We start from the raw sequence: 27,427 nt of genomic DNA, 5'->3' as shown, positions 1-27,427 counted from the left end.
AATTTCCCATACCTAGAAATAGGTTCAAGTGAAAAATAATGACAATAAAATTATCAGGAGAGAAGCAGTAATTTACAGGTCAAGAAAGAGATACATTACTCAAGCTTTTAATACCAATGCACACGTTATTTTGCCAGTAACTTTTCTTAAATAAAAATGGACCAAAATATATGAAACCATCCATGTGTCCCCTCATGAAATATTTTCTTATGTGTAACATTTAGAGTTTCTTGATCCCCAAAGGAGATTAAAATACATGCCCAGTTAAGTCCCACTGTAAGTTGCTGTTTGAAACATTTGAGTTTCTTATTACTTAAGACCCAGGAAGTCTTTGATTAGGAAAGCTGCCTTGCCAGGAAAGTGATTTTTGTTTCCCCAGGAGACAAAATTAAAGAGGGCAGTACTGCTGAGAGCTGTGTGTGCCAAAGGCAATACGCTGTATTTGTCAACAAATCCAATGCCTTCATGGAGAGGAGAGAACATCTCAGCTGTTCTACAGTGGATGGTCCCTGCATGTCATTACATGCAACACCTACGACACACCACCACGCACGACAAAATGCAAAAAAAAAAAAAACCAAAACCATACGGGGAATTGAATAGTGTGGCCACAAACCCGAACACGTTAGACATCAGAGCATAATGCCTGATCGCCACAATCTGACTGCAATCACCCGACTAGCTGGGCATTCACGTATTAGATGGGTAATATGGAACTTCATTCAACAAGTTCATTCAAATTTACCAAAGATGGTGGTGGGTGGGGGAGGAGTGATTTCATAGATGACTCCCAGGTTTCCAACTTAAGCAATTGGGTGTGTGGGTCATGGTGACATAGATGGGGACAGAGAGCAGCAGAGGAAGGAGGAGAAGATGGGAAGGGGCGTTTATGGGCTGAGTGCTGGAAATAAAGAGTTTGATGTGACCGTGAAACACCAGTGGGATGTCTTCTTATTTCATACACAGGAACCTAAATGTGATCAATAATTCAGGGCTGGGTTATTAAAGGGAATGAATTTACAGTAATAATTCAAACTATGTCATTTTTGCTTCGCTTTTGCTATTTAAACATCTAGCAATTATCTAAATCTACTTTAACTTATGGTTTGAATTTTCTCCTAAATCTAGTGTCACTATCACTCCAACTGGATCATCTCAAATTGGCCACATCCTTGCTTTCAAATATAATCTATAAAATTGGGGTAATCCTGGCCCTCTTGCCCTGATAAATAAGTTTAAATTATCTCTTAAAGACCAGCTCTTTGCTTTTCCCCTGTAGGACGACCAGTAAGGAGAGGTCATGCAGCAGTCAGATGGCTCTGATTGCCATGGGTCTGTGCCCTGCTCTGCCATGTACTAGCTTTGTGTTCTTTGGCAAGTTCTTTAGCTTCTTTATGCCTCAGTTTCTTCATCTGTGAAATGGAGAGTACGTTTCAGTCTTGGTTTATGGCTCTGTACATAATTTTAAAATATTATACAGGAACTTCAGAAGAATCGGTATTCTCCAATTGTTGATTGAAAAAGTCCACTTATGACCATCAAATGAAGCTTCTTAGTGTGTGTTCATGTCTTCTATGTCTTCAGTGAGTTTTTTGTGAGTTTCCTCTATCCTGGAGAAAAATATCTTGACATCTACCCACTGTGATGGTGGATTTGTCAATTTCTCCCTTAAGTTGTATAAAATGTTCTCAAAGTTTAGAGTAAGGAATAAGGGAGGTAAACTCAGAGAAGGTGCTCAAAACAATGCCTGGAGGGTAGCAGAATACGCCACCCCAAAATATGCCACTTTGGCATGAGGATTATTTAGAGTCAAAGGCATTTGAAAAACAGCAGGTACAAGTAGAACATTGTGTTTTGACTGTCCCCTTTGCTTCCTAAAAGCAGGAGATAAACCTCCCATGTGAAAGATGTCCTCCCTGTACTAGGAGGAAAGAAACATTGTTATCACCAGAGTGGAGGATGAGAGAATTCTGTACAAAGAGATCTTATCAAAATAACTCATCCTCCTTTAGCCTCCCTGTGTATTTTAGTTAGGTTGCCACAATTCTGCCTCTTTGTTCAACCTAGTATATAAACATGAAGGTCCTGCTACTTCTTTGGGTCTTTATTTCCTTATGAAGACCCCATGTCACAGAAAACTTGTATTAAATAAATTTGTGTAATTTTCTGCTGTTGATCTTTCTTACATCAATTTAATTTTCAGGCCCAGCCAAAGACCCTAAAAGGGCTGACATAAAATTATATCTCCCCTGAATGGGCACAAACCTAAGTATTTAACATATGTTTGCTATTACGTTTTTAATCATAAATAAATACAAACAAAGACCTCAAATATTTGAAGTGCCAGAGAGAAACGCATTGTGTATCACTACAATTATTTTGTCAGATTTGTACATTATTTGATTTATAATTCCCAGATCCTCTTGGGATGGTAAAAAAAATGCCAGCACTAATGCTGGTTGTTTAAAGTGGTATCATCTTTTCTGTAAACGTAGCTTTTAAATAAATATTTTAGGTGAAAATTCCTAGCACATGATGAAAATGCAGTGAGAATGAAATAAACTCGGCCAACATGCCTTTCATTCTTTTCTTTTTTTCTTATAATTCTCATCAAGCTGAGGTCTTTTTACTACATAGTAAATGTTGTCCTTGGGTATTCTTAAAGTGTCAACAAATACTAAAAAAATGTGAGTTGTGATAAACTCTATTATATTCTGTTTAATAAAGGAATTACTCTATCATACAACAGAGAATATGTGTCTTTCAGACAGTATTTAATAGATCTTTTCATTAAAAAAAGGCCAATTTTGGTAATAATTGGTCTATGTAGAAATAACTATACTATTGTGAATGACTGGGTTGTCCAAATAAACAATATCACACCATCACCTCCACCACTACCATCAACAAGCACTGAATGTGTATGTGTGTGTGTGTATATATATATATATATATATATATATATATATATATATATATATATATATATATCCTAGAGTTTGAAACTGCTTCATCAGTATGATTTTCATCTTGACGGTCATATGTCTCTGAGACATGACAAACACAATATTCCACAATTAGATTTTAGTTATCTTACAGGTGTCTAAAATAACCAATGTACTCAAATGGCACCAGCAGTTCTTGGCTCTAAATTACTTCTGATGAAAAAGTATAGAAGAATAAAATATAGTAAGCTTTATCGCAAAAGACATTACCTTGCAGAGGATTTATAAAATACTGAAAGAGTAAAGAAGACAACAGGATGAAATCCTCTGCTAAGATAGATGAAATAGTCCACCAAAACTTTATTGATCTACCCCTATTAAGGAGAAAGCTCTGGATTTCTGCTGAGGTAGGACTGGGGTTAACCAATATCGAAGTGACAATTCAACCTCAAAAGAAATGAATAAATTTAAAGAGCAGAAAAATATACAATATGAATTCTGTAGTAAACGAATCATCTAATGACCAAAATTTAATTTCTTTTGCCTCTGGGTATAAGGCTGCATCAGACAAATTGGCTATAAACATAATTTTTCAGAGGACGAGAAAGAAAAAAATAAGGAATACCTTTGAACTTACTGGAATCATATACAAATCAAGAGCATATAAATATTTATTCAGACTCAACCGATGTCTTGAAGAATTTTTCACTTCTGCCCTAACTGTGGCCACATAACAAGACACAGCCAGAATGCGATTTGCAAACTTTGAGCTTTGACACTGAGGGAGTCGGTCTTGATGATGAAAAGGGCCTTGTTTGCTCTATGTAAATCACTCACAATGCATGGAACCAGATATCCTGTCTAGCTGAAAGCCTACGGTTGAATTTTCCCATTAGTCTTGCCAAGTCTCAGATGACTAAATTACAGATACATTTTCCAAACTGGGTTCATCTTTTAGAGTCACAGATAAACATTTCTTAGCCTTGTAGAATTATAGTGGAGAAGAAGAATGGAATCTCCATTAACCTCTAAAACCATGGTTTGGGTTCTGGTCGGCTTAGAGGCCTGGAGAGGTCTTTAGAGATCACCATGCTCAGCAGATAAGTGCTGGATATTTTTCAGATTAACCCTAGTCTTTAAAGCAACCTGGCAGATGGTAACCACACTGTCCCCATTTTACAGATGAAGATACTAAGGTACATAGAGGGGTGCACTAAATTCTCCAAGCTCATACTGTTAACAAGTGAAAGAGCTGGGTTTTGAGCACAGATTTTTCTGTATCCAAAACCCTGCTCTTTCAACTTCACTGCCAAATAGGTGACATATTAGTTGATGCATTGACTCACTCATACTGTCACACCTGATTTTAAGTAGCATTTCATATGACCTGCATCCTGAGATTGCAAGATAAGTAACTAGAATAGTCCTTTAGGGACATTTATCCTAAATCCTTCTTTTTATAATGGAGGTAGCTGAGGCCTAAGGACTCAACCAAGGATGTACATCAAGGTAATAACAAAGTTGGAACTAGATTCTTTTCTTGAAGCTTAACATGAGGCATGCCATAGGAGGACGTGACAATTTTAATTTTCTACCGTTAAAGTGAATGATGCAATAAATTTTTGAGATTCCAGTTTTCATTCATTGTTATTATTTATGCTAATACACAATTATAAGAGGCTCTTTCAAGGGTGCGTTTTGAAGTTGATGCCACTACAGAACCTACAGCAGAAGGAAATATGTGGGAACTTGGTTTAAAAACATACAGAATAAATTTCACACTGAGCTCTAAAAGCAGGCCTTCAGCCCAATTTCTGGAAAAAATCAAAGAGCAGGCAGAAAACAGACAGGAGGAACAGTTATTTTAGCACGAAAAGTAGGATAAATTTACCAAGCCAATCATGGGATGATGTGTGCAGATAAAAGATTCAGAGAGAAAATCTGCAACATTGATACACGAACACATTTGAATGCAAGAAAGCAAAAAACCAGAAGGCACAATTGTCCGAAATGTGAATAAACATTCAAATGATGTTGCAGCTGCAAAATTTAAACTCCAGGAAGAGACATTTGCAAAGGAATTTATTAACTGGATGTGATTTCCCGGTTTCACATAGCCAGTGGCTCTTTTATAAAGCAAAACGTACAATTTGTCTTGATAGAAACGATATCTCCCCCCGTTGTACCCAACCAAATGGCAAAAAGTCTTTTTTGAAAGACTCTGCTTACTAAAGAGCAAAATACTATTGATATGCAGACACTCAGGCTCTGAATACATAGTTATTCCACCTAATCAAATGCCTGATATATTGACTATGGTCTTACACAATAAGGAGGTTTTCATGTGATGTCAATTAGTCTTTCCCTAACGGCAGTTTCTTTGTAGAGCAGTTTCTTTGTAGGCGTTAAGTTCCCTGCTGAAACCAACCATTGCCTGCCAAACCTGTCTATCTGTTCCTCCCACCTTCCCTCCCTCCCTTCACTTCTATCCATCCATCTGTCCATCCATCCATCCAACAAATATTTATGAGTCTATAACACAGTGGGGGATATAAAAATGTATCAAAAAGCTTACTCTTGGGGACTTTATGACGCTAAGATGGTCTCTGACCAGAAGACAGACCCTGTACTTAACCTAGTACACCTCTCCACAATGGTGGATGCTGGCAAGTGAGTCCTTTTATTGCAGTCTTTGAGTTCAAACTGCAATGTAGGAACTGTAGTGCCAGACTGGATCATTTGTTTTACGGAATGGTTCTCAAAGTAAGGTTCCTGCACCAACAGCAGCAACACAGCCTGGGAACTTCTTAGCAATGCAAATTCTTGGGCCTTGTCCTAGATCAACTTATGTTTGAGAACCCAAGTGCATCCAAATCACTTGGAAGACTTGACACATCACAGAATTTGCAGTACTAACCAAGGGTCTAGACCACTGGTGAGTGAAGTCAAGGAATAAGAAATAAGTTGAAAACTTAGAGTGGCAGGTTTTAAATATTTGATTAAGAAGTTTGGACAATGATGAGTTGGGTCAATTAGGAAATATTTTCTGAGCAAAGAGCAGATATGGTCAGAACTTTTATTTAGGAGACCTTGGAGTCTCATGAGACCACAGAAAGGAAGACAAATGAGAGGCGACGGCATTGTTCAGGTGAGAAGACACAGTCATTGATTCTTTCTCTGATGACCCAGGAATTTATCAGGCCTCAAATGAACTGGGACCATTCGCTCAGTCTGCATCCTGAGCTCAGGATGAGGTCTGCTCTAAGAAGTATCTCTCCACTGTTGGTGGGATTCTCTTCATTCTATAGTTTGATTCTGTCCAGTTTGGGGATTTCTGCCTTGCCACCTGTCACTGCTTCCTGGGTTCCCCTGCCCGGCCTCTTTCTGCTACCCTTTTCCTTCCTCCCCCCCATTTTCATTTCCTTCATTAGGAATTTGCATGTTAATTGCATCGGTTGAAATGTTTGCTTGTTCATTTGTTTTCACAACTGCTCCTTAGAGAGCCCATGGATTACATTCCTCCTCTGCACAAAGGATCTTCTAGGTCACAACACAACCATAGCCTTTACCTGGCTTCATTTTCATCTGTTGAATATCCTCGTGCCGAAAACAAACTAACGAACCCTGATTCACTTTAACATGTTAAATCTATGTTGCCAGCTGACCATCCTTGTAACTTTATGCTCGGACGTGCATAATTTGTCACGCCTTTCACACAAATAATGACACTGCTAATGAGGTTGTTTCCAAATAGGAAGGACAATAATTATATTTTTGTGTTTCCACAGATACCTTCTTGTACATAAATCAATATACGGTGAGTAATAAGTACAGGTACTATAAAATATTATTCTATTATCTCTGTTCCAATATTTTGGTCATACTTCAAATCTTACTATATATAATATCCAATGCACACGTGGGCCAAGACGTACTTTTCACTCTGAACATGGACAATTTATTGATGAAGAAGTTAGTTTTGAAACAGAGTTCCCTTTGGTTCTATGCCATTTGGATATCACGCTTCAATATCTTTAAAACACAAAACATTTTCTTCCTGGAAATAGTTCATTTAGGAGGATCATGTGATTTATTTGATGATTGAAAATAAAGTAAAAAGAACTACAACAGACACCTCTGGTTCCCTGCATCACACCCCCTTGGTTCACCTCTGATTTCAGCCATGGCTGCACAGATGGACGGTTCTGTGCCAACTCAGATTCTCTTTGCCTTTGCAGTGTCTACCACAAATGACAAGTGCCAGCACAGCCCAGAACTGTGGGGGAGTTAATGACCCAGGAGCAATCCACAACCAAGGGGAAAAAGCCAGTGGATAAACCTTTGGCCACACATCCTTCAGGCAGAAATTCCAGGAGGGATCCCAGATCCTCTTGGAAGTCCCAGGGGGACCACGTTCCCATGTCCACCGTGGAGAACTCATTCACCTGCTCTTACTTTGGTCTTTGCTTCTTCCCCCATTCACTCTCCCCAATGCTCGGGATCAGCTCCCCAATAAAGGATCATGCCCAAGTAGTTGTCCCAGGCAAGCAACCAAAACAAACACGATCTATTGTTAATATATTCAGCAGTATCAATCCCCTTTAGATCTGACACCACATATGTAGTATTTTTGATTTTTCCATTGTCGAGACCTTTCTTTTTTCTTTCCATAAACTACACAATAAAATGAAAGGAGCAGAGATCATAGCATTGCCTCAAGTGTTTCCATTGCCTTTCTTACCTCACACAGATCAAGCTGATCACGTCTCTGGTGATAAATTCAAACCTGTCCAACACTCCAAGAAAAAAGAAGCTGATACTATGTCATCTACTCCCACAATTCCATGCCTGAACCTAAAGCACAACATTTCAGCCCGCAGATTTACGAAAACGGCATCCGCCCGCTCTGCCGCTGCAGATCAACACCAAGAATAAAGATGAAACATATAAAACACATCTGGTCCAGATTCTGAACAGGCAACTAATGAGTTAAAACAACACAGACTTGAATATGTCAGCAGCCTATTAATATGCCTGGAATTACAAGCCAGAAATACTTTCATTAAACTCCACCATGCAATCAAAAAAGAAAAAAAAAAAAAGTTGCTTTACGTAGGGTGACTGAAAAGGAAGCTGTAGGGATATGTGATTTAAGGGAAAAGGAGACAGTTTTACCTTTGATTATCAATTTTCCATTCCTCTTGCTTCTAAAGCAGGAAAAGATCCAAACGTTGCAGTTTTCTTTTTTTTTTTTTAACCCGATGTCCCTCTTGGTATGTGATGCTCAACTGTTCTGAAACACAACGGAATGCAATAATTAGATGCAGTAACTACCCTGCAACAAAAAGATACTTAAGAAGATTGCCTAAGAACCACCCGGGCAGCCATTAACTTCAGTGATGTGAGAAGAGCGTTTCACAGAGAATTCGTGTGGCAGGGCTCTTGCACGATGTTACACTTTATTTTTATGCTTTTCAGAAAAGAAAATCAACTATACAAATAAAAAACAATATCACCGTAATAAATAGGCTTGCTTTTCTACAGTCTACTTTTCTACTATTAACATTTATATCCTCTTTAAAAAGCAATAAAATGCAAGCATTGATCATGTGATTTTGTAAGACATATTACACACACAAGACTGTGTTCACTTCCTGTGCATTATTTGTTTTAACAACACTGCAACTAAGCAGCTGTGACTAAAAAAAGGGGTTAAAAAATATTCTTTCCAGGGTAGTTCTTTTGATATCACAGGAGGACACCAATTATGGCAGAATCTTTCCAAGGGCATTACTAGGTGCTGGCTGATGCCTAAACCAAAGCATTACCCCAAATTAGTAACAATACTTTCTCATGAAAGCGATAAAATGGAACTTCTAATTGGGCCCAGACTTAAGGAGGGGGTACCTAGTATGACCACATCACATGCTTTATGCTGAGCTGTCATTTTCCTTTCTGAAGGGTCACGGAGACAAGGACTTGTGTCACGGAGACAAGGACATGCACAAATGACTGGTGTTGAAAAATGAAGGTATCAACAGAATTCTGTTTCTGTTTGCTTCTAAGCAATATGATTTTGTGGCCCTCGGTAGCACATTCAAATAGCATCAGAGGGAATGAGAAAAACAGTCGATCTAAGTATTAGGCAGAGGTGGAGGGATATTCAGAATTGAACCTGGGGGTGAGTAATTTCTTACCTCCTAATTATTTACAAGAATGATAGTGCTTGAATAAATGGAGAAATCATTTCACAGAAGAGGAATCAGAGGCCAGAAGAGGTGACAGGGCTTGCCTAATTTTATTAAGTTAAGAGACATAAAGACAGAATGACATCTCAGATTCTCTGCCTCAAAGTTCAACCCCTTTCAAAACCCGCAACACTGTATTTGTTTCCAAAAAGAACACTGGTCATTCAAAAAATTCGGGGTTAATACAATTCTCTGCAGAAGTTGTTCCAGCAATAATTTGAGGCTGGCAAAGTTGACAGGTTAAGAATTAGGATGCTGTGGGTGGTAAAAAGCTAGAACAACAGTAGCACAAAAATATCATGTATTTTCATAGCACATAAAGCACCTTGGGAATATTATATTTTCACGTGTATCTCATTTACCTATGTTATAAAAGATAAAAATGGTTTTCCATTGTCAAAAACTTACAGTTATAACTATCATTATGAGCCCTGGTTTATGTATGATTATTGTGTTAAATATTCTTAATATTGAAGGACACTAGACAAACTCTGAATTTTTCCCTACATATATGAGAAATAGGTTACTCAAGGAGATACTAAACAATGTTTACTTTCTAAACATTTGGAACTGACCATTTATTCATTTATAAGTATTGAGAATCTATTTTGTGCTAGATATTGTTCTTAATTTTCCATAGAAAAAAATGAAAATATTATGCAGTTTTTGACAGAGACACCCACATATACACTAAAAATCAATTTTATTACAATTGGGATGTTTTCTGAATTAAATAATATTTAGGTAAATGAATATCTTAAACAATGGGAGGTGTCTTAAATGTCATCTAATCTAGCAGTTCCCAAGTGTGGTTGATCATCACAATTGTCTGGAAAGTTCGTGAAAAATACAAACTATAGAATTTCATGCAAGACCTATTAAATCAGACTATTCATGGGTAGATTCAGGGTAATCTGCATTTTGCAAACGCTCCCAGGTTCATTCTCCTGATCAAGCAGGTTTGGGAAACTTACTGATTCTTGCCTAATTTCCTTATTCTAGAGATGAGGGAACTGAAACTAAGGAATGACTTGCCCAAGGCATTTGTTTGGTGACAGAACTGAGATTAGAATGCAGAATTCGTGATTTGTGGGTATTTTTTTCCCTTCCCTCACCCCAACAGTCCCTTTTAAACTTTTTCTTCCTGCCCTGTTTCTATCACCGAGTAACAATATTTAGTCTCTATATCTGCGAAAGAATGAGAGCAAAGGAAAGGTATAAAACAAAAATACAAACAAAAAAATAAACAAAACCCAAAAAACAACAAACAAAACAAAACACCCTGACACACACACACAGGAATCTGAACTTAAGTAGTCTGCTTCAATAGTGTGCTCTTCCCTACCGCACTGGGTTGTGCTAGAGTCACTACTTTGGGGTGTCTGCTTAGCCCTGTCCTCTAGGATCTGCCCAGCCTTCCACCACCTTCCCCAACCTTCAGAGGTGCCCTCTGTCCATTGTGTGTCATTGAATCCTCATCCATGGCCATCGTTGGCTGTGGGGCGGTAAGGGGAGCTCACTAAGAAAGTGACATGTAACCAAAATCTTGAAAGATGTGAGGGGGTTAGTCATGTGCACGAGAAGCGTGTTCCAGGCAGAGGGAATGGCCAAGGTTAGGGCCCTGAGGCAGGAGTGTTCCCAGGGGCTGTTCCTGGAATTGCTAGGGGGTCGTGGGGATGGAGTAGCGCTGGCTACTACAGGATTAGTAGCAGAGAAATGGAGGGGCAGCGGGTGGTACCGTGGGGAGGTGGAGGGAAGGACGGATCCAGGGCAGCTCAAGGCTTTTTAGCTTTTACTCTGAGAGTGAGATGGGGGCCACCACAGGAGCTTGAGCTCAGAACTGACACAGCTTCTGTTTCAGTAGCCTCATCCTGGCTGCTGGTTGGGAAGAGACCACAGGGGAGGCCAGGATGGAGGCAGGTGGAAAGCTCGCCTTCCTGGCGAGAGGAGATGTTGGCTCAGACTCAACGTAGTGCTGGTGAGGAGGCATCAGATCCAGGCTGGGCATCTTTTGAAGGAGAGTCAACAGGATTTCCTGATGGAGTGGGTGGAGGGGGTAAGGAATGAGGGAGGCAAGGATGACCTCAAGGTTTCTAGCCCACACAACCGGAAGAGGACATTACTATCTATCACTTAGACGAGAAAGCCTGTGGCTAGAGAAGACTTCTGGGGAAAAAGGATGAGCTTAATTTGGCCATATTGACTTTGAGAGGTCAGTACCAAGTGGGCTTCTCATGCAGGAGGTTGGACATATAATATTGGAATGGAAGCTCCCAGAAGACTTTCTGGCCTCCCATGGAAAACTGGTAGTATTCTTATTATTACCTACTACAGATGATTATGTGGATATTAAACGCAATAACACATGTAAAACACAGTAACTGGTACATAACAGAACTCAGCACATTTTAATTCCCTTCTGTTTCCTGCTTTTATTTTCAAATATTTATTTCTCTGTTGACTATAAGATTAAGTCTAGCAGACATAGAGAATGGACTTGAGGACACAGGAAGGGGGAAGGGTATGCTGGGATGAAGTGAGAGAGTGGCATGGACATATATACACTACCAAATGTAAAATAGATAGCTAGTGGGAAGCAGCCGCATAGCACAGGGAGATCAGCTCTGTGCTTTGTGACCACCTAGAGGGGTGGGATAGGGAGAGTGGGAGGGAGACGCAAGAGGGAGGGGATATGGGGATATATGTATACGTATAGCTGACTCACTTTGCTATAAAGCAGAAACTAACACACCATCGTAAAGCAATTATACTCCAATAAAGATGTTAAAAATTAAATTAAATTAAGATTAAAAAAAAGATTAAGTCTACCTTTGTGTGAAAAAATCAATTTTCTGCAAGACGTAATAAAAACCATGCTCTACATTTTGGCAGTCCTTTCTAAAATACAGTGAAAATAATCACCGGATGAAATATTAATAATGCTACTCAGTAAGTCATAAAGCAGAACTTTCAGGGAGCAAGGTAAATTTTGGTTGGGGCACGAGCTGAAAGATCTAAAGTAAAAATAAAAACAGAACTGGAATAAATCCACAGACCTAAAAAGTCACTCGAATTCTCTCAAATCCCCCTTGATTTTTAGCAATGATTAATTGTCCTTCGGGATAAAGAAGATGCAGAAATGTGGGAGAGATGATCATTCAACCACAGGTCCTCATGCACAGCCGAGGAAGCACAGAGGGGAGATCTGGAAATTCTAGAAAGAATTCTTTGAAGTCTACAATTGTATCTTTAAAATGAGTTTGTTGATTTATAAACGCCTCTTCAACTAAACACAGTTTAAAATAGAAACCCCATAAGGTCAATCCCTGTTTTATAGATGAGGTTAATGAGTACTAGTGAGGTGACCTGTTTTACCTGAGGTCACAGTTAGTAGATAACAAAGCCAGAGCTAGCCCATAGGCCTCCTAACTTTCAGTATAGTTGTCCTTCCACTCAAATAGTTTCTCTTAATTTTTCTTTTTTTTTTTTAACCCAATTACCTCTTTTACCAAATAAGCAGCATCAGTTTTTGAAATCTCAAGTTTTCTCCTAAAATGTTACTCACATTTATGGTCCATAACACACTGTGTTTGTTTGAAGACCAAAAGTTAAACTAGCTACCAGCCTCCTGATGCTCTCACCCCTGCAGGTCTTAGAGTAAGAATCAATTTCACAACAAGGTCTGCAATTATTCTGCTACTTCCCATATGCCTGAGGCAGCCTTAGATCAAATAAAAAGCAAAAAAAGGAAGACTAGCCAGTTGCCACTTCCTTTGCAAACCTCTTTGCTGATTGATTCCTCATTTGTGTGTAAGAAACTTCAAAGCAGGGCTGGATGCATGGGCGTGCCCACCTGGGCAGCTCCATGGGGCTCCATGCACGGAACAGCCCTGTGCTGTTTAATGCTTTTATATTTGAGTCAGTGTTCTGTGGGTACAGTCCAACAGGATAATGGAGCACGTGTGTGATCGGGGGTACCTGAATAACATGCCTGTCCCCAGACATCCCTTGCTGCCTCATCTGCATATAACATGCGTGAATGTGAATTCTGGTAGACCCACAATTCCTGGGAGGTCAGTGAGATTTGCTGAGTATGCTATGTCTATGGCTGACAGTCCCAAGAGGCCATGCGTTCCATGGGAACCAGAATTTGGTTCCAACTTTGCAAGAAGACGTTGGTGTTCTAAGAAACACAGATGACCAAGAAACCCTATCATATCCTTTATTTCTTGCATGTTTTCCATTGTATTAGCCAGCTGCTTATGCTGAAGATGATAACATAAAAAGGAAGAGAAAGGAAGGGCAATCAGAGTTCTTTTTCTCCTTCACTCATCAGAAAGCCAAAGGGAGACTATTGGTACATGTTGGTACACGTATCAATAAGTGAAATAAAAATGGTAGACTAAGTTTTGTGTAGTGTTTCCACTGTTCTGGTAAGAATGACGTATGTATGCATGATCTATGACATACAAATTGCATGATTTTGGTGATTCTGCATGAAAGTTAGATATTCTTATATTTGTATTGCACAATATAAAGATGAATGGTTAAAGTCATGCTAATAATTTAAACTTTTGCTTTTCTTTACCTGGAACTACATTAAATAGCCAATAAAAAATGCTACAAGTTGAGAGAGAGATGGTGGAAGAAAAGAAATGGTTTTAGATTTATGCACATGTAATAACCCTTTGTCCTGCTTTTTGAACAAAGGGCCTGCCCTTTCATTTTGCCCTGAGCCCTGCTAATTATATAGTCATTAACATTCACCCTGTTGTAATGAACTGGCATAGACTGTAGCAAGAGCTTCAAGCCTTACTAAATTACAGTTTAAGCACTGTATATAGAATTTTGGAACTGGACCACCTACTTCTGAAAATCCTGGTGTAAATGTGAACTAAATTAATCTAGTCTCTGTTCTTCTCAAATGCCTCAATGTCTTCTTCTTTACCAGCTGACTACTTGAACATTTAATCAAAGGTCCTACCTCAAGCCAACTTATCTCCGAAGTCCCTCAGTGTTTAATTTAATTTCTAATTTAATTTAATGTCTATCTTCCATTTGAAACTTCATTGCCTTAAAGGTCAAATCCTCAACCGGGGAAGAGAGAAAAGTCAGTGATAAAAGTGATTTACTTTGAAGTGTAAACAATGCAGACACCTGACACTTTCAAGGGATATTTACATTTTAAAGATGCACTTCATACTGTCTAGATGACCTTAATGTGTAAGAAACAACGCTTCTAAGGGAGAAATCTTTCTATTACTCTCTGTTAAGAAGGCCCTTCTACCCCAATCCACTTGATATAATGAGTCTTAACCTACTTCTGAACAAGTTCACTTTTTTTTTTTTTTTAGTTGAAGTATAGTTGCTGCACAATACTATGTAAGTTGCAGGTATACAATACAGTGATACACAAGTTTTAGAGGTTATACTCCATTTATAGTTATTGTAAAATATTTGTTATCCTCCCCATGTTGTACAATCTATCCTTGTAGCTTATTTTATACCTAAGTTTCTACCTCTTAATCCCTCACCCCTCTATTTCCCCTCCCCACTTCCCTCTCCCCACTGCTAACCACTAGTTTGTTCTCTATATCTGTGAATCTGCTTCTTTTTTGTTATATTCACTAGTGTGTTGTATTTTTAAGATTTCATATATAAGTGATATCATACAGTATTTGTCTTTCTCTGACTTATTTCACTTAGCATAATGCCCTCCAAGCCCATCCATGTTGCTGCAAATGGCAAGATTTCATTTTTTATGGCTGAGTAGTATTCCACTTTGTATATGTGCATATATATATATATTATATATATGCACATATACACCCATATACCACATCTTCTTTATCCATTCATCTGTTGATGGACACCTAGGTTGCTTCTATATCTTGGCTATTGCAAATAATGCTGCTATGAACACTGGGGTGCATGTATCTTTCTTGAATTAGTGTTTTTGGGTTTTTTTTGATATATAGCCAGGAATTGAATTGCTGGGTCATATGGTAGTTCTATTTTTAGTCTTTTGAGAAACCTCCACACTGTTTTCCACAGTGGCTGCACCAATTTACATTCCCAGCAACAGTGTACAAGGATTTCTTTTTCTCCACATCCTCGCCATCATTTGTTATTTGTGTCCTTTTTGATGACAGCCATTCTGACAGGTGTGAGGTGCTATCACATTGTGGTTTTGATTTGCATTTTCCTGATGATTAGTGATGTTGAGTATCTTTTCCTGTGCCTGTTGGCCATCTGCATGCCCTCTTTGGAAAAATGTCTGTTCACTCCTTCTACCCATTTTTTAATCAGGTTGTTTGTTTTTGCACACAATTTTTAAAAAAATGAGGTAATGTGTGCTCAGACATACCCAAATTTTCCCAATCAATTGAAAAAGGTTTCACAGTCATGAAACACACAGGCTTATTTCATGTCTCTTTAAAGCTCACCACAAAGAAATGCACTTTAAGATGTGTAGTGCTAGTTGGAAACTTAGCCTCTATTTTATTGTCTTTTTAAATTTGACCTGTATTCTTTCCATCCTGTCCTCATATCTCAGTTTATCTGTGGCAGCTTCGCAGCTTCAAGAGTTTGGTTAGAGGACCCTCTGTGCTGAAATGTACAGGTACTGCCTCCCACCTGACTCACTTCTCTACAGACAGAATGATTTGGGCTCCCTGGTGGACACAGGGTACGTAATGACTCACTGATACCTCAGCTGTTGCCCTGTTATAAAAAGACTGACTACTTACAACTGTTGGAGCACGATTTAGTGATACCTTTTAACCCATGTGGCTGAAGACTAAAAGACCTTTTCCCTATGGCAGATTTCTTAAAAGAAGTTTCACCACCCAAGAATAAATAGGAGACTGTGATATTTACTGTCAATGACTTAAGTGGGAACTCCCAACGTCTTGGATTTACACAGCCTTTCTTTCCTAAAATCTCAAAACTTAATATGTTTATAAATAGTTTTCTAAAAAAACAACAAACAACTCCCCTCCCCAAACCCACTAGACTATGATAATCTCTTTGGTCCTACTGAATCCCCATTGCTTTCTCTTCGTTCACTGGGCTGGCAGGCTTCTACATCCCTTTCAATTTCGCCCCCCTCTGGATGAACTTAATGGAACATAATAAGAAGAGCCTCATTTATTGAGTGCTGGCTATACACCAGGCATTGTTCTAAGCACATTACATGGATTGCTTCATTGAAAATTCACAATAACCCTATGAGGGAGGTACTGTTATTAGCGCCATTTTACAGATGAGAAAACTGAGACGCAGAGATGGTAAGAAAATGACCAAATTATTAATGCTGGTGAGTGAAGGTACCAGCTTTATTTATATCAGACCTAGACAGTCTGATCTCAGCCATGCACTCAACCACTATTTCACCTCTTGGTGTCTGCCTCAAGCCAAATATACAGATTTACCTTTCGTCAAATTCATTTCCATCCACCTACCTAATTCCTTTATATCAGGCTGACTGTAAGGATTTCAAAGCCTACGATGTCCCAGAAACTATAAATAAATGACTTCATTTCGATATTATCATTATTTCATTTTTATAGATGCCAAAATAGAGGCACAGAAATTAAATTACTTGGCCAAGGTCACAGAAAATATTGGAGTTAGGATTTAAATCTAGTTCTTTTTTATCACTGTGTGACATTTTACTCTTCTCTGTTAGATTTAGTTTTCCTTATTCTTAAAAATCACTTTTCCATGCCAGAGTATAGAAAAGCTTTTGACTTTTCTGTCTTTTCTTTCCTTCTTTCCTTTTCTTTCTTTCTTTCCTTCCTTCTTTCTTTCTCTTTCTTTCTTTCTTTCTTCCTTTCTTCCTTCCTTCCTTTCTTTATTCATTCATTCATTCATTCATTCATTCATTCATTCATTCATTTATTTATTTAGCTGATGGTTAGTTCAATTGTTAGAGCCAATATTTTAATAGCCAGGGACCCAAGTCTTAGTTCCAACCCCCAGATATGCCAGTTGGCAACACTGGTTCCATGGCCACAAATTGTAAATTTGTTTCCAAGCACCACTTCCCAATGCATGCTGAGAATCATCAATCAGTGAATTATGCACTTTTAAACATGGACTGGACTTTATCATTCATAAAATCTAATTTCTTCATTTCATAGATAAGAAAGGCACAGAGAGGTTAGGTGTCATAACTGAGATCACACAGCAGTTTAGTAGCAGAGATGGGACAATAATTTAGATTTCCTGACATGAAAACTGGGGTTTTCTTCCCATACAAAGGCAGCCTAACTGGCTATTTTTCACAGTGTCTTAAAAATACCTTCATGCATTCAACAAAGATTGAGGGGCTACTATGTGCCAGACACTGTTCCAGGTACTGGGAATGGGGTTGTAAATAAAAAAGAAAAATTCCTGCCCTCAAGGAGCTTTACCACCTAGCATTGTAATGGTACAACGTAATGCATCTATATTTAAGTTACTTTGAATTTAATCACTGTTTTTTTTTAAAAAAAGTGATTATTTAAGAAGCACTGGCTTGAAATATGGATGGTCCAAAGCCATAAGAGATGGTAGAGCCTATTGGTTTTTTGTTTTTGTTTTAAATTTTATTTATTTATGGCTGTGTTGGGTCTTCGTTTCTGCGCCAGGGCTCCCTCCAGTTGTGGCAAGTGGGGGCCACTCTTCATCGCAGTGCGCGGGCCTCTCACTATCGCGGCCTCTCTTGCCGCGGAGCACAGGCTCCAGACGCGCAGGCTCAGTAACTGCGGCTCACAGGCCCAGCCGCTCCGCGGCATGCGGGATCCTCTCGGACCAAGGCTCGAACCCATGTCCCCTGCATTGGCAGGCGGACTCCCAACCACCGCGCCACCAGGGAAGCCCTAGAGCCTATTGTTATATCTACTATTTTGTATATATAATCAAAGTCCGGTCATTACACATAAATAGGGGTGGTGTGGGTTTTGCAGCATCAACAGAGAGATGGAGAAGATAAGGTGCCTGCCCTCAAGGAGTTTAAGGAAGAAGCATGCGTCACGTCGATTAGAGGAGAGGGTTTCCCCTAAAATTAAACCTCTTCAAGCAAATTCCACAACATTCCAAACTTATCTTTTACTCCGTAACAATTTAAAATCACCCTCTATAGCTGCGGAGAATTACAGCTATACTTAAGCAAATAATCTGAAATCCCAAAGCCCCAGTTAAATTTTCTGAAATTGATCTATTTAAAGTCTTTTTAAATGCTGAATACCTTATTTTGTGTCAACTTGTCCAGTGGCAGAGAGATAACAATTAAAAAAATGTAAATTTGCCTTGAAATCAACATACAACCAACCTCTTTCTCTTGTCAATAATAATGATAACGAAGTGACAAAACTGAGCTCTTAGTCACAAAGGCTGGCTGCATTTGCTAATAGTCTGAAAAGAAACGGCCACCCTAAAGCTATTTCGATAATGGAAAACAAAAAGCAGTGCAGTTTAAAGTTCTATACTAAGCCTATTCTTTTTTTTTTTTTTAAGCCTATTCTTTAATTACAATATTTTGCAATGTCAATACACACCATTATCTGCAGTAACCAGGGATTAAAAAATATATAATACAGTTATGTTTCGATCACAAACTAGGCTTTAGTTGTCTTCCAAGATATTAAATGCTTCAGTCCGACTCTCCCACTTAAGTATGTTGAGTAGATGTGGCTGATATCATGTTACCTTGAAGTCTCTGACATGGAGGGTCGATACTAAAACATCTTGATTAAATTCCAGCAACAGTAAGACATGAGAAGCTGGTATATAATTTATCATTACCAATTCATAAGTGTCTTTGCTCGTTAAGCCAGCATACGTGCTGAGCTGCTGAGAACGCACTATTCACAAGTATTTTCATCTCTCATGCATTCCTTATTCACCCTTCTGAGGGGTAAACGTACAAGAATTCACACTCAGAAAACATCCTGAATGGCAACTTTTGGAGAAAAATCTAAAGGGTTAGCAATTGTAGTTGAACTAACTTTTATCATTTGTTCCTACATTGCTCACGGTGCCTTTAAAAGAAGACCCAGCAAGGGAAATATGTCTCGGGGGCAAGCCTGGCTAATCTACGTGGAACCATGCTGCAACTGTCGAGTGCCCAAATAATGCAATTTGCTGTAACTTAATTTCTACAGTTCCCTCACGGTTCACACTGGGCAGCAGATTCAGTAGAAGTAAATTATGTACTTACTTACCATGGCCAATGCCACCCCAATCAAATGTCTGCTAAAATAGAAGGCAATGATGCTAATTTTTATGGTAATTAGGTGATATGCTCAGTTCCAGAGGCAAAGGCAGTGAACAGAAAGACAGGGAGCCTCTTTTTATTTCCTTTACCTCCATCACAGATGGAAAGTATGTAGGGTCATCTCTAGAAAATGCTGTGTCTTCAGCACAGTTCTATGACCTTTTCCTGTATACCTCCTTTTTTAAAAGTTATTTTATTGAAGTATAGCTGATCTACAATGCTGTATTACAACATACAACTATATAACATACAACTATACGATGTTGTATAGTTTCTGCCGCACAGCAAAGTGATTCAGTAATACATTCTCCGAAGAAGACATAATACAGATGGCCAACAGACACATGAAAAGATGCTCATCATCACTAATTATTAGAAAAATGCAAATCAAAACTACAGTGAGGTACCACCTCACATTGGTCAGATGGCCATCATTAAAAAACTCTACAAATAACAAATGCTGGAGAGGGTGTGGAGAAAAGGGAACCCTCCTACGTTGTTGGTGGGAATGTAAATTGGTGCAGCCACTATGGAGAACAGTACGGAGGTTCCTCAAAAAAAATAAAAATAGAGTTGCCATATGATCCAGCAACCCCACTCTTGGGAATATATCTTGTATACCTCTTTACCAATTTTGTATCTTTTTCTCAGATACCATTTTTCAAGTGTCCCTTCATTAAAACTCCTATACCTGACAAGTAGTAAGCCAAGAAAGACTCGTTGTCCACACAGACTTGAGACACTCTTCTCTCACTGAGAGGCATCCAGAGGCATGGCCATCAAAAGCCCATTCTGCTCCCTCAGGTGATGCCAGCACGGACTGGTGAAAAAACCCAGCCAACTGAAATAAAAATGGAAAGGCACTGAAAACTCAATTGCCATTGGAACCATGGCCCAGATATGTAGGCCAGGACTTCATACCAAACTCCAGCAGTGTGACTACTGCTACAATGAAATACTTAAATAGGATCCAAAGTCTCCTAATTTAAAAGACAAAATGTCCAGGATACAATAAAAAACCACGTGTCATACCAAAATTCAAGAGAAGTCACAACTTAAGTAAGAATAACCAACTGATGGCAATACTGAGAGGAGTCAGATGGTTGAATTATCTAACAAGAATTTTAAACAGCCATCAGATCAACGTTTCAACAATCAACTGCAAATTCTTTTGGAACATATGAAACAAAAGAAACTTCAGCAGAGAAACAGAAGTTATAATAAAGGACCAAACTGAAATTAATAGAATTGAAAAATACAATAACAGAAATAGTAGAAGAAAACAACTTGGTGGGTGGATGAAAAGAGGGGTGGAGCAGACAAAGGACGTATCATTGAATTCACCCCATCTGAACAACAGGGAGAAAACAGAATATTTTAAAAATAAATAGAAAGTTCAGGGGTGTGCAAGGCAATAGCAAAAGATCCAAATTTCACTTCATCGGAGTCTCAGAAAAAGAAAAAGTGGGCCTGAGAGAATATTCAAAGAAACAGTGGCTGGATGCTTCTCAAATTTGGTAAAATACACACATCTGCAGACCCAAGGAGCTGAGGAAAATCCAAACAGGATAAACGCAAAGAAGTAGACACCAACACATTATAATAAAACTTGTGAAAATAAAAGACAGAGAAAATATCTGAAAGCAGCCAAAGAGAAACAAGCATTTCTATGGAGGAAGACCAATGTGAGTAACAGAAGACTTCTCACTTCAAACTCTGGAGGCCAGAAGGAAGTGGTAAAGCATTTTTCAAATGACAAAAGAAAATAACTGTCAGTTGCAAGTTTAATATTCATCAAAATGATCCTTCAGGAATGAAGAAGAAATGAAAACATTCTTACACAAAGAAAAAGTAAAAGAATATGTCGGGCTTCCCTGGTAGCTCAGTGGTTGAGAATCTGCCTGCCAATGCGGGGGACACGGGTTTGAGCCCTGGTCTGGGAAGATCCCACATGTCGCGGAGCAACTAGGCCCGTGAGCCACAACTACTGAGCCTGCGCGTCTGGAGCTTGTGCTCCGCAACAAGAGAGGCCGCAACAGTGAGAGTCCTGCGCACCGCGATGAAGAGTGGCCCCCGCTTGCCACAACTAGGGAAAGCCCTTGCACAGAAACGAAGACCCAACACAGCCAAAAATAAAATAAATAAATAAATAAATTTATTAAAAAAATAAAAAATAAAAAAAGAATATGTCACTGGCAAACCTAATCTTAAAGACTAGCTAAAGGAAGTTCTTTGAATGGAAAGGAAATTAAAAAAAAAGAAAAAAAAAAAAGACTCATGGAACATAAGGAAAGGAACAAGGAAATGAACAGAAAGACAGGTATATGCAATCTTTTAATTTAAAGAGTTTCATAAAATATATTTGATGATTAAAAAAACAGAATGCAATCCAGTACTTAAGACAATGATATCTAAAAGTTTGGAAGGTAAAGGGATCTAATGGCTATGGTTTCCAAATTTTACTTAATGTGATAACTGTTGGTATTAATACACTGTGATAAGAAATGTATGTATGCTGTAATACACAGAGCAGCCACTATGAAAACTATGCAAAAAGATATACTCAAAACCACTAGAGAAAATATTTTTAAACCTTATATCTGATAAGGGATTTATATTTGGAACATGGAAAGAACTCCCACAACTCAACAATGACAAAAAACTAACAACCCAATTAAAAAATGGTCAAGGACTTGAACAGACATTTCTCCAAGTATATATACAAATGGACAGTAAGCACATAAAAAGATGACCAACATTACTAATCATTAGGGAAATGCAAGTAAAAGCCACAGTAAGATATCACTTCACATCCATTAGGATGGACATTATAAACAAAAGAAAGCAAAACAAAACCCCAGAAAATGACAAGTGTTGGCGATAATGTGGAGAAATTGGAACTGTTGTGCATGGTTGGTGGGACTCAATAGTGAAACACCAAGAAATTTGCTTAAAAATGGGCAGAAGAACTGAATATACATTTTTCCAAAGAAGACATATAGATGGTCAACAGGCACATGAAAAAGGTGCTCAACATCACTAATCATCAGGGAAATGCAAATAAAACCACAATGAGATACCACCTCAAATCTGTTAGAATGGCAATCATAAAAATACAAGAGATAAGTGTTGGTGAGGATACGGAGAAAAGGGAACCTTTGTGCACTGTTGATGGAAATGTAAATTGATGCAGTTGTTATGGAAACAGTATGGAGATTCTTGAAAATATTAAACACAGAACTTCCATATGATCCAGGAGTCCCACCTCTGGATATATATCCAAAGAAATGAAAGCAGGATTGCAAAGAGATATCTGCACTCCCAAGTTCACTGCAGCATAATTCACAATAATCATAATATGGAGACTACCTAAGTGTCCATCAATGGATGAATGCATACACACACACACAAATGGAATATTATTCAATCATGAGAAAGAAGAAAATCTTGCCACTAGTAAAAACATGGATGGACCTTGAGGACATTGTGCTAAGTGAAATAAGTCAGACAGAGAAACACAAATACTACATGATATCACGTATATATGGAATCTAAAATAACTGAACTCATAGAAACAGAGAGTAGATTAGTAGTTGCCAGGGGCTGAAGGGTAGGGGAAATAGGGAGATGTTGGTCAAAGAGACCAAACCTCCACTTAAAAGATGAGTAAGTTCTGGGCATCTAATGTACAGTATGATTATTATTGTCAATAATACTGTGTTGCATATTTGAAAGTTGCTAAGAGAGTAGATCTTAAATGTTCCTACCACAAAAAAGAAATGGTAATAATGTGACAAGATAGAAGTGTCAGTTAATGTTATGCTGGTAACCATTCTGTAATATATAAGTGTATCAAATCAACCCACTGTAGAACTTAAATTTACACAATGTTATATGTAATTATATCTCAATAAAGTTGGAAACAAAATAACATAAAATGGTGCAGCCACTGTGGAAAACAGTATGGCGGCTCCTCAAAAACTTAAAGATTGAATTACTATGTGATCCAGTAATGCTACTTTAAGTATATATGCAAAAGAATTGAAAGCAGGGACTCAAAGAGATATTTATACACCTATGTTCACAGCAGCATTACTCACAAAAGCCAAAAGGTGGAAATAACCCACAGATTTATTAAAAATGAATGAATAAACAAACATGGTATACATAAAATGGAATATTATTCAGCCTTATGAAATCCTGATGCATGCTATAACATGGGTATACCTAGAAGACATTATGCTAAGTGAAATAAGCCAGACACAAAATGACACATATCACGTGATTCCACTTATATGAGGTTCCTAGAACAAGCAAATTCACAGAGAGAGAAAGAATAGTGTTACCAGGGATTGGAAGCAGAGAGGAAGGGAGAGTTTAATAGACACAGAGTTTCAGTTTGGGATAATGAAAAAGTTCTGGACAAGACAGTGGTGATGGTTCCACAACAATGTGAATGTACTTAATGCCACTGAACTGTATACACTTAAAAGTGGTTAAAATGGTGAATGTTATATACATTTTATCACAATAAAAAAATTATAAATAAATCAAGAAAAACTCAAAACTATTTGAGTAATACACAGAAAGGCAAGAAAAGACACACAGAAAGGCAAGAAAAGACAAACAGAAGAACAAGAACTAGAGGAAACAAACAGAAAACAAATAATGAAATGGCCAATTTATACACTAACATTTCAGCAAGTATCTTAAGTATACATGGTCCAATACACCAATTAAAAGACAGAGATTGGCAGAGTGAATGAATACATGGCCCAACTAAATGCCCTTTGCAAGAAACCCACTTCAAATTCAATAGAAAAAGTACAGCATGCAAACATTAATTTTAACAAACAGGTGTGGCTATATTGATATCAGATAAAGTAGTCGTCAGAACAAGGACTATTACTAGAGAAAAAGAGAGACATAACACAATGGCACAAAGACCAATCTGATAGGAAGACATAACAACACTAATCCTATATCTGTACTCAACAAATAGAGCCTGAAAACATGAGCCTGAATACATGAAATGGAAACTGATGTTACTGTAAAGAAAAATACAGAAATCCACATTATGGTTGAGGACTTCAATATCCTCCCCTTAAAAACTGATAAAACGACTAGACAGAAAATCAGCAAAGTTATAGAAGATCTGAACAACACAGTCAACTAACTGAACCACACTGACATATGAGAACACTACACCCAACAATAGCAGAGTACACAGTTTTTTCTCCAAACACCCATTGAACCTTCACCAAGACTCAACAGCTCCTAAGCCATAAAACAAACCTCAACAAAATTAAAAGTACTGAACTCATACATAAGGTGTTCTCTGACCATATGGAATCAAACTAGAAATTAATAATAGAAAGCTTACAAAATTTCTAAATATGTCAATATTAAAATACAGACTTCTAGGGCTTCCCTGGTGGCACAGTGGTTAAGAATCGGCCTGCCAATGCAGGGGACACGGGTTCGAGCCCTGGTCTGGGAAGATCCCACATGCCGCAGAGCAACTAAGCCCACGCGCCACAACTACTGAGCCTGCGCTCTAGAGACCATGAGCCACACTACTGAAGCCCATGTGCCTAGAGCCCGTGCTCTGCAACAAGAGAAGCCACCACAATGAGAAGTCCGCACACCGCAACGAAGAGTAGCCCCTGCTCACTGCAACTAGAGAAAGTCTGTGCGCAGCAACAAAGACCCAACGCAGCCAAAAATAAATAAAATAAGTAAATTTAAAAAAATACAGACTTCTAAGTAATCCATGTGTCAAAGAGCAAGTCTCAAAGAAATTTAAAAAAATATCAGAATGAATAAAAATGAAAACTTAAAATACACGGATGCAGTTAAAGCCATGCTCAGAGAGAAATTTCTATTTCCTCACTAGAAATGAGGAAAGGTCTCAAATCAATAATCTAAGTTCCCACAAGAGAAACTAGAAAAAGATGAGCAAAATAAACCCAAAGCAGAAATAGAGAAACAGTGAAACAGAAAGCTTGTTCTTTGCAAAAAAATGAAAATCAACAACACTTAAAAAGCTTTAACAAGACCAACAAAGATAAAGAGAGGATGCACATCACCAATTTTGTAAATGAAACAAGGAATATCATTACAAATTCTGCAACTGTTAAAAACATAATAAAAGAATACAATGCAAAATTTTATGCTAAAAAATGAGAGCTTGGTAAAAAAGGACCAATTCCTCGAAAACCACAAGCTAACAAAGCAACTAAGAGGGGATAAATAATATGAATAGCCCTATAACCATCAAAGGAATTCAGTTCATAATCTAAAACTACTAAAAAAGAAATCACCAAATCCAGATAGATTCCTTGGAGAATTATACCAAACATTTAAAGACTTACTCTAACCAACTTTCACAATCTTTTCTAGAAAACAGAAACACAAGGAAGAAGTCTCAACTCATTTTATAATACCAAAACCAAAACAAGAAAACACAAAATAATAAAACTTCAGACCAGTACCCCTCATGAATATAAATGCAAAAGTCCTCGACAAAACAGTAGTAAATTGAATCCAACAATGTATAAACAGAATTATACACCATGACCAATTGTGCAAGCTTGGTTCAACATTCTAAAATCAGTCAATGTAATACAATGCATGAAAAAGCTAAAGAAGAAAAACATCACATGATTATATCAATTGATACAGAAAAATCATTTAATAAAATCCAACATACATTTATGATAATGACTCTCTGCAAGTTAGGGATAAAGAGAAATTACCTCCACCTGATAAAGAGTACCTAGAAAAAATCTACAGCTAATATCATACTTAAATATCCTACTTAAATACTGACTGCTTTCCCCTCAGATCAGAACAAGGCAAGGATATCTGCCTTCACCACTCTCTAACTGACATAGTATTGGAAGTTTTAGCCACTGCATTAAGGCAGGAAAAAGAAATAAACAGCATACAGATTGGAAAAGAAGAGATAAAATCACCTCTATTTAAATATGTTATGACTGTATTACATATGGAAGATTCCAAGGACTCTACAAAAAACTCCCAGAACCAATAAGTGACTTCAGCAATTTTGCAGAAAACAAGGTCAAGCCACAATGACCAATCACATTTCAATATACTAACAAGGAACATGTGGAAACAAAAACACAATGCCATTTAAAACTACTGCAAATTAAATAATTAAGAAAGTATGTGCAAAATCTATATGTTGAAAATGACAAAATACTGATGAAGATATCAAGGATGATCAAAATAAATGGAAATACATACTGCCTTCATAGATTGGAAGACTCAACATAGTAAAGATGTCAATTCTGCCCAAACTGATCTATAGGCTTAACTCAATTCCTATTAAAATCTTGGTCAGGTCTTTCATAGACATAGAGAAGCTTTGTCTAAAGTTTATATGGAAAGAAAAAAGACCCCAGAATAGCTAAAATAATCATGACAAAGAGAAATAAAAATGAGAAATCAATCCAATCATACGGAGGCTTAGTATACGGCTGCAGTAAAGACACTGGTGTTGGTGGATGTATAGACAATTCTATGGATCAGAAGGCAGAATCCAAAAACAGACCCGCACAAATATACTCAACTGGCTTTTGACAAAGGTGCAAGAGCAATTCAGTGAAGGAAGGGATAGCCTTTCAACAAATAGTGTTGGAGCAATCGAACATTATAGGCAAAACCCAAAAACTAAGAAAAAAACTCGACCTAAACCTCACACCTTATTAAAAAAATGAAGCCAGAATGAATCATGAACTCAAGTATAAAATGCAAAACTATAAAACTTGCAGGAAAAAAACAAACAAAAAAATCACTGGGATCTAGGACTAAACAAGAGTTATTGGACTTGACACTAAAGCATGACCCATAAAAGAAAAAAAAACCTGACTTCATCAAAATGAAAAACTATTGTTTTTTTTTGATATTGAGCTCCATGAGTTGTTTGTATATTTTGGACATTAATCCTT

The 27,427-nt window shown here is 37.8% G+C and overlaps 1 protein-coding gene across 3 annotated transcripts in view; it reads right to left on the bottom strand.

Annotated features, from left to right (window-relative positions):
• DLGAP1 (DLG associated protein 1) overlaps window positions 1-27,427 on the bottom strand; it is an 846,176-nt gene that overhangs the window by 536,579 nt on the left and 282,170 nt on the right. For 2 of the 3 annotated variants that reach the window (XM_068562839.1, XM_068562841.1), the window contains one exon: window positions 8,121-8,238. The gene's annotated coding sequence lies outside the window, so the exon portion shown is untranslated. The remainder of the gene's footprint in view (window positions 1-8,120; window positions 8,239-27,427) is intronic. The other variant, XM_068562840.1, reaches the window with a different exon arrangement.

This window comes from Eschrichtius robustus, chromosome 14 (genome assembly GCF_028021215.1).
Source record: "Eschrichtius robustus isolate mEscRob2 chromosome 14, mEscRob2.pri, whole genome shotgun sequence".
Taxonomy (NCBI): domain Eukaryota; kingdom Metazoa; phylum Chordata; class Mammalia; order Artiodactyla; family Eschrichtiidae; genus Eschrichtius; species Eschrichtius robustus.
Note: the sequence above shows the minus strand (reverse complement) of the source record. Positions and strands in the feature narration are given on the sequence as shown.